We start from the raw sequence: 15,770 nt of genomic DNA on the forward strand, positions 1-15,770 counted from the left end.
TCAAAAGAATAGGTGAACGTGAGCTAAAGGAACACACACCTCAGTGACAACACAGGACAAGGAATGCATCTTCTCAAAACCACATTGGAAAAGTAACTAAACAAATGGACTACGACAGCCTTCAATAATTATAAGAAAACAAACATAAAGCCCGTAGCAATCTAGCCATTTAGGCAAGAATCTAATCTCCAGTGATACCACACTAGAATATTCAAACATCAAGGTTTTGATAACAACAACAACAACAAAATTCACAGGGCATACAAAGAAACAGGAAGTATGGTGCATTGAAAGGGACAAAATTAATTGAAAGTAACTATCCCTGAGAAATTACAGACATTGGATATACTAGAAAAAGACTAAAATAACTGTTCTTAAGAGGCTTAATGACCCGAAGAGAAACATGGACAGAGAAATAATGGAAAACCCGAAAATGTATGATCAAAATACAAAGAGCAACAAAAAGAAATTATAAAAAGGAACCAAACAGAAATTTTGGAGCTGTAAAGTACAACAACTGAAACAGAAAATTAACTAGAAGGGTTCAACAAATTATCTGATCAGGCAGAGGAAACAATCCGCCAAGATGAAGACAGGAAATTGTAAATTATCCAGCCTGAGGAACAGAAAGAAAAAGTATGAAGAAAAGTGAATACGCCCAAGAGACCTGAGACACCATCAAGTGGAACAACATATAGATTATGGGAGTCAAAGAGAAAGGAGAAGAAAGATTATTGGAAACATTAAGGGCCGAAACCTTCCCAAATTTGAAGAAAGACAATGTATCTACAAATCCAAAAAACTCAAAAACTTCCAAGTACTGTAAATTCACAGAGTTCTTCACTGAAAGACATTATAATCAAACTACTGAAAGTCACAATGAGGGAATCTTCAAAGCAGTGAGAAAATCAACACATGCAAGGGACACTCAATGACATTCTCAACTGATAATTTGATAATTATCAACTGATAATCAACTGAAGGCAGTGGGATGATACACTTGTAATGTGGAAAGAAAGAAACCTGTCAACTGAGATTTGTATATTCAGAAAAACTGTGCTCGAAAAATTATGATATACCCAGATTAATAAAAAAACCCCACGGAGCTTGTTACCACTACACCTGGTCTACAAGAAAGGCGTCTACAAGGCTGTGAAATTATACTCAACATCACTAGTCATTAGAGAAATACAAATCAAAACCACAATGAGATATCATCTCATAGCCATTATGACGGCCACTGTAGGAAAAACAAAAAATAAGGTGTATTGAGGATGTGTAGAAACTGGAACCCTTATGTCCAATTGCTGGCAAAGTAAAATGGTGGGGCCACTATGGAAAACAGTATGACAGTTCCTCAAGAAATTGAAACTTGTTTTTAAAAATTACAAAGACAATTACCTTATGATTCAGCAATCCTACTTCTGGGTATATACACAAACAAATTGAAAACAAGATCTCTAAAACCTACTTGCACACCCATGTTCACTGCAGCAATAGTCATAATAATCAAGAGGTGGAAACAACACGAAGAGCCATCAGTAGATGAGTGAATAAAGAAAATGTGGTCTAGCCATACAATGGAATATTATTTAGTCTTTAAAAAGAAGGAAATCCTGTCACTTGCTACAACATGGATGAACTTTGACATTAGGCGAAAAGGAATAGACCAGTCACAAAAAGACCAATACTGTATGATTTCACTTCTATAAGGTATCTAAAGTAGTCAAATTTCTAGCAATAGAAAGTACAATGGTGGTTGCCAGAGGCTGGGTGAGGGGGAAATATCTTGTGGTGAATATACTTAAAAATACTGAATGGTACAGTTAAAAAGGATTAAGGTTATTAATTTTTATAATAAAGTAATATTGTGAGGTGAATAAGCCAATTTATGGTTTTTAAATATTTTTAAACCACTGTAATGTTCAGCAAAAAGTAAACCGTTGAAACAGCATAGAGGGTGACATCAGCAAATTGACAGAATAGCAGATCCAACCTCTTATGCCCACACAGAAACATCAAGAAACAAACTGCAAAACCGTGTGTGTCATATGCCTGGAAAATGGTCAAAGATTTACAGGAACCAAGAACATGCTGAATTAAAAAAAAAAAAGGCAAGTTGAAAACTTCAGGAAATATTTGTGGCATTTTTACTTGCTGTTGTCCCACACCTTTTCCAGCATAGGACCGTCTTGGAAGAGTGCTAGCCTGTGCTTTGGGCAACTACTGTCTGGTTCTGCACGAGGAGAGCAGACTCTAGTCACAAATTATTGCTTATATCTGTGGTAACCTGTCTAAAGGATACTGGAAGGACTTACAGAAGGATTTCACCTCTGTTTTACCTAACTCAGAACTCAGGCTGGAAAAGTAGTTGGCTTTGATTGAAAATACTGCAAGGAGAACTAACAACCCATAAACACCCGGGGGAAAATGTTACAGTCAAAATATATAACAGTCAAGATACCTAAAGCATGGGAGGAAAAGCTGGGGGACATTCCTTGGCAGATTAAGACATTCAAAAAAGTCGTGTAGGTCTTCCCTGGTGGTGCAGTGGTGAAGTATCTGCCTGCCAATGCAGGGGACACGGGTCTGCGCCCTGTTCTGGGAAGGTCCCACATGCCACGGAGCAAATAAGCCCATGCGTCACAACTACTGAGCCTGTGCTCTAGATCCCACAAGCCACAACTCCTGAAGCCCATGTGCCTAGAGCCCGTGCTCAGCGACAAGACAAGCCACCACAACGAGAAGCACGCACACCGCAAACGAAGAGTAGCCACCGCTCGCTGCAACTAAAGAAATCCCGTGCACAGCAACAAACACCCAAAGCAGCCAAAACAAAAACGAAAACAAAAACATGTACATGGGGTAATTTAGGTAATGGAGGCTATGTGCATGCCTAGATTAAGACACATTTAGAAAAGTGTTGAGGAGACCCCAAATTTCCACTGCACTGTTATCCCTAGGTTCAGGGCAAGCATGGTATTGAAGGAGGGCCCCAACACAGAACTGGATCTGCAAAGACTGGAAGAGGTTTTTCTTCTTTTGGCTTGGCTTGTTTTTAGTTATTTTTGTAACCTTCTGGCATTCAAAGAAATCTCTGTCAAAAGAATAGGTGAACGTGAGCTAAAGGAACACACACCTCAGTGACAACACAGGACAAGGAATGCATCTTCTCAAAACCACATTGGGAAAGTAACTAAACAAATGGACTACGACAGCCTTCAATAATTATAAGAAAACAAACATAAAGCCCGTAGCAAACTAGCCAATTAGGCAAGAATCTAATCTCCAGTGATACCACACTAGAATATTCAAACATCAAGGTTTTGATAACAACAACAACAACAAAATTCACAGGGCATACAAAGAAACAGGAAGTATGGTGCATTGAAAGGGACAAAATTAATTGAAAGTAACTATCCCTGAGAAATTCCAGACATTGGATATACTAGAAAAAGACTAAAATAACTGTTCTTAAGAGGCTTAATGACCCGAAGAGAAACATGGACAGAGAAATAATGGAAAACCCGAAAATGTATGATCAAAATACAAAGAGCAACAAAAAGAAATTATAAAAAGGAACCAAACAGAAATTTTGGAGCTGTAAAGTACAACAACTGAAACAGAAAATTAACTAGAAGGGTTCAACAAATTATCTGATCAGGCAGAGGAAACAATCCGCCAAGATGAAGACAGGAAATTGTAAATTATCCAGCCTGAGGAACAGAAAGAAAAAGTATGAAGAAAAGTGAATACGCCCAAGAGACCTGAGACACCATCAAGTGGAACAACATATAGATTATGGGAGTCAAAGAGAAAGGAGAAGAAAGATTATTGGAAACATTAAGGGCCGAAACCTTCCCAAATTTGAAGAAAGACAATGTATCTACAAATCCAAAAAACTCAAAAACTTCCAAGTACTGTAAATTCACAGAGATCTTCACTGAAAGACATTATAATCAAACTACTGAAAGTCACAATGAGGGAATCTTCAAAGCAGTGAGAAAATCAACACGTGCAAGGGACACTCAATGACATTCTCAATTGATAATTTGATAATTATCAACTGATAATCAACTGAAGGCAGTGGGATGATACACTTGTAATGAGGAAAGAAAGAAACCTGTCAACTGAGATTTGTATATTCAGAAAAACTGTGCTCCAAAAATTATGATATACCCAGATTAAGAAAAAAAACCCACGGAGCTTGTTACCACTACACCTGGTCTACAAGAAAGGCGTCTACAAGGCTGTGAAATTATACTCAACATCACTAGTCATTAGAGAAATACAAATCAAAACCACAATGAGATATCATCTCATAGCCATTATGACGGCCACTGTAGGAAAAACAAAAAATAAGGTGTATTGAGGATGTGTAGAAACTGGAACCCTTATGTCCAATTGCTGGCAAAGTAAAATGGTGGGGCCACTATGGAAAACAGTATGACAGTTCCTCAAGAAATTGAAACTTGTTTTTAAAAATTACAAAGACAATTACCTTATGATTCAGCAATCCTACTTCTGGGTATATACACAAACAAATTGAAAACAAGATCTCTAAAACCTACTTGCACACCCATGTCCACTGCAGCAATAGTCATACTAACCAAGAGGTGGAAACAACACGAAGAGCCATCAGTAGATGAATGAATAAAGAAAATGTGGTCTAGCCATACAATGGAATATTATTTAGTCTTTAAAAAGAAGGAAATCCTGTCACTTGCTACAACATGGATGAACTTTGACATTAGGCGAAAAGGAATAGACCAGTCACAAAAAGACCAATACTGTATGATTTCACTTCTATAAGGTATCTAAAGTAGTCAAATTTCTAGCAATAGAAAGTACAATGGTGGTTGCCAGAGGCTGGGTGAGGGGGAAATATCTTGTGGTGAATATACTTAAAAATACTGAATGGTACAGTTAAAAAGGATTAAGGTTATTAATTTTTATAATAAAGTAATATTGTGAGGTGAATAAGCCAATTTATGGTTTTTAAATATTTTTAAACCACTGTAATGTTCAGCAAAAAGTAAACCGTTGAAACAGCATAGAGGGTGACATCAGCAAATTGACAGAATAGCAGATCCAACCTCTTATGCCCACACAGAAACATCAAGAAACAAACTGCAAAACCGTGTGTGTCATATGCCTGGAAAATGGTCAAAGATTTACAGGAACCAAGAACATGCTGAATTAAAAAAAAAAAAAAGGCAAGTTGAAAACTTCAGGAAATATTTGTGGCATTTTTACTTGCTGTTGTCCCACACCTTTTCCAGCATAGGACCGTCTTGGAAGAGTGCTAGCCTGTGCTTTGGGCACCTACTGTCTGGTTCTGCGCGAGGAGAGCAGACTCTAGTCACAAATTATTGCTTATATCTGTGGTAACCTGTCTAAAGGATACTGGAAGGACTTACAGAAGGATTTCACCTCTGTTTTACCTAACTCAGAACTCAGGCTGGAAAAGTAGTTGGCTTTGATTGAAAATACTGCAAGGAGAACTAACAACCCATAAACACCCGGGGGAAAATGTTACAGTCAAAATATATAACAGTCAAGATACCTAAAGCATGGGAGGAAAAGCTGGGGGACATTCCTTGGCAGATTAAGACATTCAAAAATGTCGTGTAGGTCTTCCCTGGTGGTGCAGTGGTGAAGTATCTGCCTGCCAATGCAGGGGACACGGGTCTGCGCCCTGTTCTGGGAAGGTCCCACATGCCACGGAGCAAATAAGCCCATGCGCCACAACTACTGAGCCTGTGCTCTAGATCCCACAAGCCACAACTCCTGAAGCCCATGTGCCTAGAGCCCGTGCTCAGCGACAAGACAAGCCACCACAACGAGAAGCACGCACACCGCAAACGAAGAGTAGCCACCGCTCGCTGCAACTAAAGAAATCCCGTGCACAGCAACAAACACCCAAAGCAGCCAAAACAAAAACGAAAACAAAAACATGTACATGGGGTAATTTAGGTAATGGAGGCTATGTGCATGCCTAGATTAAGACACATTTAGAAAAGTGTTGAGGAGACCCCAAATTTCCACTGCACTGTTATCCCTAGGTTCAGGGCAAGCATGGTATTGAAGGAGGGCCCCAACACAGAACTGGATCTGCAAAGACTGGAAGAGGTTTTTCTTCTTTTGGCTTGGCTTGTTTTTAGTTATTTTTGTAACCTTCTGGCATTCAAAGAAATCTCTGTCAAAAGAATAGGTGAACGTGAGCTAAAGGAACACACACCTCAGTGACAACACAGGACAAGGAATGCATCTTCTCAAAACCACATTGGAAACGTAACTAAACAAATGGACTACGACAGCCTTCAATAATTATAAGAAAACAAACATAAAGCCCGTAGCAAACTAGCCAATTAGGCAAGAATCTAATCTCCAGTGATACCACACTAGAATATTCAAACATCAAGGTTTTGATAACAACAACAACAACAAAATTCACAGGGCATACAAAGAAACAGGAAGTATGGTGCATTGAAAGGGACAAAATTAATTGAAAGTAACTATCCCTGAGAAATTCCAGACATTGGATATACTAGAAAAAGACTAAAATAACTGTTCTTAAGAGGCTTAATGACCCGAAGAGAAACATGGACAGAGAAATAATGGAAAACCCGAAAATGTATGATCAAAATACAAAGAGCAACAAAAAGAAATTATAAAAAGGAACCAAACAGAAATTTTGGAGCTGTAAAGTACAACAACTGAAACAGAAAATTAACTAGAAGGGTTCAACAAATTATCTGATCAGGCAGAGGAAACAATCCGCCAAGATGAAGACACGAAATTGTAAATTATCCAGCCTGAGGAACAGAAAGAAAAAGTATGAAGAAAAGTGAATACGCCCAAGAGACCTGAGACACCATCAAGTGGAACAACATATAGATTATGGGAGTCAAAGAGAAAGGAGAAGAAAGATTATTGGAAACATTAAGGGCCGAAACCTTCCCAAATTTGAAGAAAGACAATGTATCTACAAATCCAAAAAACTCAAAAACTTCCAAGTACTGTAAATTCACAGAGATCTTCACTGAAAGACATTATAATCAAACTACTGAAAGTCACAATGAGGGAATCTTCAAAGCAGTGAGAAAATCAACACGTGCAAGGGACACTCAATGACATTCTCAATTGATAATTTGATAATTATCAACTGATAATCAACTGAAGGCAGTGGGATGATACACTTGTAATGAGGAAAGAAAGAAACCTGTCAACTGAGATTTGTATATTCAGAAAAACTGTGCTCCAAAAATTATGATATACCCAGATTAAGAAAAAAAACCCACGGAGCTTGTTACCACTACACCTGGTCTACAAGAAAGGCGTCTACAAGGCTGTGAAATTATACTCAACATCACTAGTCATTAGAGAAATACAAATCAAAACCACAATGAGATATCATCTCATAGCCATTATGACGGCCACTGTAGGAAAAACAAAAAATAAGGTGTATTGAGGATGTGTAGAAACTGGAACCCTTATGTCCAATTGCTGGCAAAGTAAAATGGTGGGGCCACTATGGAAAACAGTATGACAGTTCCTCAAGAAATTGAAACTTGTTTTTAAAAATTACAAAGACAATTACCTTATGATTCAGCAATCCTACTTCTGGGTATATACACAAACAAATTGAAAACAAGATCTCTAAAACCTACTTGCACACCCATGTCCACTGCAGCAATAGTCATAATAACCAAGAGGTGGAAACAACACGAAGAGCCATCAGTAGATGAATGAATAAAGAAAATGTGGTCTAGCCATACAATGGAATATTATTTAGTCTTTAAAAAGAAGGAAATCCTGTCACTTGCTACAACATGGATGAACTTTGACATTAGGCGAAAAGGAATACACCAGTCACAAAAAGACCAATACTGTATGATTTCACTTCTATAAGGTATCTAAAGTAGTCAAATTTCTAGCAACAGAAAGTACAATGGTGGTTGCCAGAGGCTGGGTGAGGGGGAAATATCTTGTGGTGAATATACTTAAAAATACTGAATGGTACAGTTAAAAAGGATTAAGGTTATTAATTTTTATAATAAAGTAATATTGTGAGGTGAATAAGCCAATTTATGGTTTTTAAATATTTTTAAACCACTGTAATGTTCAGCAAAAAGTAAACCGTTGAAACAGCATAGAGGGTGACATCAGCAAATTGACAGAATAGCAGATCCAACCTCTTATGCCCACACAGAAACATCAAGAAACAAACTGCAAAACCGTGTGTGTCATATGCCTGGAAAATGGTCAAAGATTTACAGGAACCAAGAACATGCTGAATTAAAAAAAAAAAAAGGCAAGTTGAAAACTTCAGGAAATATTTGTGGCATTTTTACTTGCTGTTGTCCCACACCTTTTCCAGCATAGGATCGTCTTGGAAGAGTGCTAGCCTGTGCTTTGGGCACCTACTGTCTGGTTCTGCGCGAGGAGAGCAGACTCTAGTCACAAATTATTGCTTATATCTGTGGTAACCTGTCTAAAGGATACTGGAAGGACTTACAGGAGGATTTCACCTCTGTTTTACCTAACTCAGAACTCAGGCTGGAAAAGTAGTTGGCTTTGATTGAAAATACTGCAAGGAGAACTAACAACCCATAAACACCCGGGGGAAAATGTTACAGTCAAAATATATAACAGTCAAGATACCTAAAGCATGGGAGGAAAAGCTGGGGGACATTCCTTGGCAGATTAAGACATTCAAAAAAGTCGTGTAGGTCTTCCCTGGTGGTGCAGTGGTGAAGTATCTGCCTGCCAATGCAGGGGACACGGGTCTGCGCCCTGTTCTGGGAAGGTCCCACATGCCACGGAGCAAATAAGCCCATGCGCCACAACTACTGAGCCTGTGCTCTAGATCCCACAAGCCACAACTCCTGAAGCCCATGTGCCTAGAGCCCGTGCTCAGCGACAAGACAAGCCACCACAACGAGAAGCACGCACACCGCAAACGAAGAGTAGCCACCGCTCGCTGCAACTAAAGAAATCCCGTGCACAGCAACAAACACCCAAAGCAGCCAAAACAAAAACGAAAACAAAAACATGTACATGGGGTAATTTAGGTAATGGAGGCTATGTGCATGCCTAGATTAAGACACATTTAGAAAAGTGTTGAGGAGACCCCAAATTTCCACTGCACTGTTATCCCTAGGTTCAGGGCAAGCATGGTATTGAAGGAGGGCCCCAACACAGAACTGGATCTGCAAAGACTGGAAGAGGTTTTTCTTCTTTTGGCTTGGCTTGTTTTTAGTTATTTTTGTAACCTTCTGGCATTCAAAGAAATCTCTGTCAAAAGAATAGGTGAACGTGAGCTAAAGGAACACACACCTCAGTGACAACACAGGACAAGGAATGCATCTTCTCAAAACCACATTGGAAAAGTAACTAAACAAATGGACTACGACAGCCTTCGATAATTATAAGAAAACAAACATAAAGCCCGTAGCAAACTAGCCAATTAGGCAAGAATCTAATCTCCAGTGATACCACACTAGAATATTCAAACATCAAGGTTTTGATAACAACAACAACAACAAAATTCACAGGGCATACAAAGAAACAGGAAGTATGGTGCATTGAAAGGGACAAAATTAATTGAAAGTAACTATCCCTGAGAAATTCCAGACATTGGATATACTAGAAAAAGACTAAAATAACTGTTCTTAAGAGGCTTAATGACCCGAAGAGAAACATGGACAGAGAAATAATGGAAAACCCGAAAATGTATGATCAAAATACAAAGAGCAACAAAAAGAAATTATAAAAAGGAACCAAACAGAAATTTTGGAGCTGTAAAGTACAACAACTGAAACAGAAAATTAACTAGAAGGGTTCAACAAATTATCTGATCAGGCAGAGGAAACAATCCGCCAAGATGAAGACAGGAAATTGTAAATTATCCAGCCTGAGGAACAGAAAGAAAAAGTATGAAGAAAAGTGAATACGCCCAAGAGACCTGAGACACCATCAAGTGGAACAACATATAGATTATGGGAGTCAAAGAGAAAGGAGAAGAAAGATTATTGGAAACATTAAGGGCCGAAACCTTCCCAAATTTGAAGAAAGACAATGTATCTACAAATCCAAAAAACTCAAAAACTTCCAAGTACTGTAAATTCACAGAGATCTTCACTGAAAGACATTATAATCAAACTACTGAAAGTCACAATGAGGGAATCTTCAAAGCAGTGAGAAAATCAACACGTGCAAGGGACACTCAATGACATTCTCAATTGATAATTTGATAATTATCAACTGATAATCAACTGAAGGCAGTGGGATGATACACTTGTAATGAGGAAAGAAAGAAACCTGTCAACTGAGATTTGTATATTCAGAAAAACTGTGCTCCAAAAATTATGATATACCCAGATTAAGAAAAAAAACCCACGGAGCTTGTTACCACTACACCTGGTCTACAAGGCTGTGAAATTATACTCAACATCACTAGTCATTAGAGAAATACAAATCAAAACCACAATGAGATATCATCTCATAGCCATTATGACGGCCACTGTAGGAAAAACAAAAAATAAGGTGTATTGAGGATGTGTAGAAACTGGAACCCTTATGTCCAATTGCTGGCAAAGTAAAATGGTGGGGCCACTATGGAAAACAGTATGACAGTTCCTCAAGAAATTGAAACTTGTTTTTAAAAATTACAAAGACAATTACCTTATGATTCAGCAATCCTACTTCTGGGTATATACACAAACAAATTGAAAACAAGATCTCTAAAACCTACTTGCACACCCATGTCCACTGCAGCAATAGTCATAATAACCAAGAGGTGGAAACAACACGAAGAGCCATCAGTAGATGAATGAATAAAGAAAATGTGGTCTAGCCATACAATGGAATATTATTTAGTCTTTAAAAAGAAGGAAATCCTGTCACTTGCTACAACATGGATGAACTTTGACATTAGGCGAAAAGGAATAGACCAGTCACAAAAAGACCAATACTGTATGATTTCACTTCTATAAGGTATCTAAAGTAGTCAAATTTCTAGCAATAGAAAGTACAATGGTGGTTGCCAGAGGCTGGGTGAGGGGGAAATATCTTGTGGTGAATATACTTAAAAATACTGAATGGTACAGTTAAAAAGGATTAAGGTTATTAATTTTTATAATAAAGTAATATTGTGAGGTGAATAAGCCAATTTATGGTTTTTAAATATTTTTAAACCACTGTAATGTTCAGCAAAAAGTAAACCGTTGAAACAGCATAGAGGGTGACATCAGCAAATTGACAGAATAGCAGATCCAACCTCTTATGCCCACACAGAAACATCAAGAAACAAACTGCAAAACCGTGTGTGTCATATGCCTGGAAAATGGTCAAAGATTTACAGGAACCAAGAACATGCTGAATTAAAAAAAAAAAAAAAGGCAAGTTGAAAACTTCAGGAAATATTTGTGGCATTTTTACTTGCTGTTGTCCCACACCTTTTCCAGCATAGGACCGTCTTGGAAGAGTGCTAGCCTGTGCTTTGGGCACCTACTGTCTGGTTCTGCGCGAGGAGAGCAGACTCTAGTCACAAATTATTGCTTATATCTGTGGTAACCTGTCTAAAGGATACTGGAAGGACTTACAGAAGGATTTCACCTCTGTTTTACCTAACTCAGAACTCAGGCTGGAAAAGTAGTTGGCTTTGATTGAAAATACTGCAAGGAGAACTAACAACCCATAAACACCCGGGGGAAAATGTTACAGTCAAAATATATAACAGTCAAGATACCTAAAGCATGGGAGGAAAAGCTGGGGGACATTCCTTGGCAGATTAAGACATTCAAAAAAGTCGTGTAGGTCTTCCCTGGTGGTGCAGTGGTGAAGTATCTGCCTGCCAATGCAGGGGACACGGGTCTGCGCCCTGTTCTGGGAAGGTCCCACATGCCACGGAGCAAATAAGCCCATGCGCCACAACTACTGAGCCTGTGCTCTAGATCCCACAAGCCACAACTCCTGAAGCCCATGTGCCTAGAGCCCGTGCTCAGCGACAAGACAAGCCACCACAACGAGAAGCACGCACACCGCAAACGAAGAGTAGCCACCACTCGCTGCAACTAAAGAAATCCCGTGCACAGCAACAAACACCCAAAGCAGCCAAAACAAAAACGAAAACAAAAACATGTACATGGGGTAATTTAGGTAATGGAGGCTATGTGCATGCCTAGATTAAGACACATTTAGAAAAGTGTTGAGGAGACCCCAAATTTCCACTGCACTGTTATCCCTAGGTTCAGGGCAAGCATGGTATTGAAGGAGGGCCCCAACACAGAACTGGATCTGCAAAGACTGGAAGAGGTTTTTCTTCTTTTGGCTTGGCTTGTTTTTAGTTATTTTTGTAACCTTCTGGCATTCAAAGAAATCTCTGTCAAAAGAATAGGTGAACGTGAGCTAAAGGAACACACACCTCAGTGACAACACAGGACAAGGAATGCATCTTCTCAAAACCACATTGGAAAAGTAACTAAACAAATGGACTACGACAGCCTTCAATAATTGTAAGAAAACAAACATAAAGCCCGTAGCAAACTAGCCAATTAGGCAAGAATCTAATCTCCAGTGATACCACACTAGAATATTCAAACATCAAGGTTTTGATAACAACAACAACAACAAAATTCACAGGGCATACAAAGAAACAGGAAGTATGGTGCATTGAAAGGGACAAAATTAATTGAAAGTAACTATCCCTGAGAAATTCCAGACATTGGATATACTAGAAAAAGACTAAAATAACTGTTCTTAAGAGGCTTAATGACCCGAAGAGAAACATGGACAGAGAAATAATGGAAAACCCGAAAATGTATGATCAAAATACAAAGAGCAACAAAAAGAAATTATAAAAAGGAACCAAACAGAAATTTTGGAGCTGTAAAGTACAACAACTGAAACAGAAAATTAACTAGAAGGGTTCAACAAATTATCTGATCAGGCAGAGGAAACAATCCGCCAAGATGAAGACAGGAAATTGTAAATTATCCAGCCTGAGGAACAGAAAGAAAAAGTATGAAGAAAAGTGAATACGCCCAAGAGACCTGAGACACCATCAAGTGGAACAACATATAGATTATGGGAGTCAAAGAGAAAGGAGAAGAAAGATTATTGGAAACATTAAGGGCCGAAACCTTCCCAAATTTGAAGAAAGACAATGTATCTACAAATCCAAAAAACTCAAAAACTTCCAAGTACTGTAAATTCACAGAGATCTTCACTGAAAGACATTATAATCAAACTACTGAAAGTCACAATGAGGGAATCTTCAAAGCAGTGAGAAAATCAACACGTGCAAGGGACACTCAATGACATTCTCAATTGATAATTTGATAATTATCAACTGATAATCAACTGAAGGCAGTGGGATGATACACTTGTAATGAGGAAAGAAAGAAACCTGTCAACTGAGATTTGTATATTCAGAAAAACTGTGCTCCAAAAATTATGATATACCCAGATTAAGAAAAAAAACCCACGGAGCTTGTTACCACTACACCTGGTCTACAAGAAAGGCGTCTACAAGGCTGTGAAATTATACTCAACATCACTAGTCATTAGAGAAATACAAATCAAAACCACAATGAGATATCATCTCATAGCCATTATGACGGCCACTGTAGGAAAAACAAAAAATAAGGTGTATTGAGGATGTGTAGAAACTGGAACCCTTATGTCCAATTGCTGGCAAAGTAAAATGGTGGGGCCACTATGGAAAACAGTATGACAGTTCCTCAAGAAATTGAAACTTGTTTTTAAAAATTACAAAGACAATTACCTTATGATTCAGCAATCCTACTTCTGGGTATATACACAAACAAATTGAAAACAAGATCTCTAAAACCTACTTGCACACCCATGTCCACTGCAGCAATAGTCATACTAACCAAGAGGTGGAAACAACACGAAGAGCCATCAGTAGATGAATGAATAAAGAAAATGTGGTCTAGCCATACAATGGAATATTATTTAGTCTTTAAAAAGAAGGAAATCCTGTCACTTGCTACAACATGGATGAACTTTGACATTAGGCGAAAAGGAATAGACCAGTCACAAAAAGACCAATACTGTATGATTTCACTTCTATAAGGTATCTAAAGTAGTCAAATTTCTAGCAATAGAAAGTACAATGGTGGTTGCCAGAGGCTGGGTGAGGGGGAAATATCTTGTGGTGAATATACTTAAAAATACTGAATGGTACAGTTAAAAAGGATTAAGGTTATTAATTTTTATAATAAAGTAATATTGTGAGGTGAATAAGCCAATTTATGGTTTTTAAATATTTTTAAACCACTGTAATGTTCAGCAAAAAGTAAACCGTTGAAACAGCATAGAGGGTGACATCAGCAAATTGACAGAATAGCAGATCCAACCTCTTATGCCCACACAGAAACATCAAGAAACAAACTGCAAAACCGTGTGTGTCATATGCCTGGAAAATGGTCAAAGATTTACAGGAACCAAGAACATGCTGAATTAAAAAAAAAAAAAAAAGCAAGTTGAAAACTTCAGGAAATATTTGTGGCATTTTTACTTGCTGTTGTCCCACACCTTTTCCAGCATAGGACCGTCTTGGAAGAGTGCTAGCCTGTGCTTTGGGCACCTACTGTCTGGTTCTGCGCGAGGAGAGCAGACTCTAGTCACAAATTATTGCTTATATCTGTGGTAACCTGTCTAAAGGATACTGGAAGGACTTACAGAAGGATTTCACCTCTGTTTTACCTAACTCAGAACTCAGGCTGGAAAAGTAGTTGGCTTTGATTGAAAATACTGCAAGGAGAACTAACAACCCATAAACACCCGGGGGAAAATGTTACAGTCAAAATATATAACAGTCAAGATACCTAAAACATGGGAGGAAAAGCTGGGGGACATTCCTTGGCAGATTAAGACATTCAAAAAAGTCGTGTAGGTCTTCCCTGGTGGTGCAGTGGTGAAGTATCTGCCTGCCAATGCAGGGGACACGGGTCTGCGCCCTGTTCTGGGAAGGTCCCACATGCCACGGAGCAAATAAGCCCATGCGCCACAACTACTGAGCCTGTGCTCTAGATCCCACAAGCCACAACTCCTGAAGCCCATGTGCCTAGAGCCCGTGCTCAGCGACAAGACAAGCCACCACAACGAGAAGCACGCACACCGCAAACGAAGAGTAGCCACCACTCGCTGCAACTAAAGAAATCCCGTGCACAGCAACAAACACCCAAAGCAGCCAAAACAAAAACGAAAACAAAAACATGTACATGGGGTAATTTAGGTAATGGAGGCTATGTGCATGCCTAGATTAAGACACATTTAGAAAAGTGTTGAGGAGACCCCAAATTTCCACTGCACTGTTATCCCTAGGTTCAGGGCAAGCATGGTATTGAAGGAGGGCCCCAACACAGAACTGGATCTGCAAAGACTGGAAGAGGTTTTTCTTCTTTTGGCTTGGCTTGTTTTTAGTTATTTTTGTAACCTTCTGGCATTCAAAGAAATCTCTGTCAAAAGAATAGGTGAACGTGAGCTAAAGGAACACACACCTCAGTGACAACACAGGACAAGGAATGCATCTTCTCAAAACCACATTGGAAAAGTAACTAAACAAATGGACTACGACAGCCTTCAATAATTATAAGAAAACAAACATAAAGCCCGTAGCAAACTAGCCAATTAGGCAAGAATCTAATCTCCAGTGATACCACACTAGAATATTCAAACATCAAGGTTTTGATAACAACAACAACAACAAAATTCACAGGGCATACAAAGAAACAGGA

Source organism: Mesoplodon densirostris, chromosome 6 (genome assembly GCF_025265405.1).
Source record: "Mesoplodon densirostris isolate mMesDen1 chromosome 6, mMesDen1 primary haplotype, whole genome shotgun sequence".
Lineage (NCBI taxonomy): Eukaryota > Metazoa > Chordata > Mammalia > Artiodactyla > Ziphiidae > Mesoplodon > Mesoplodon densirostris.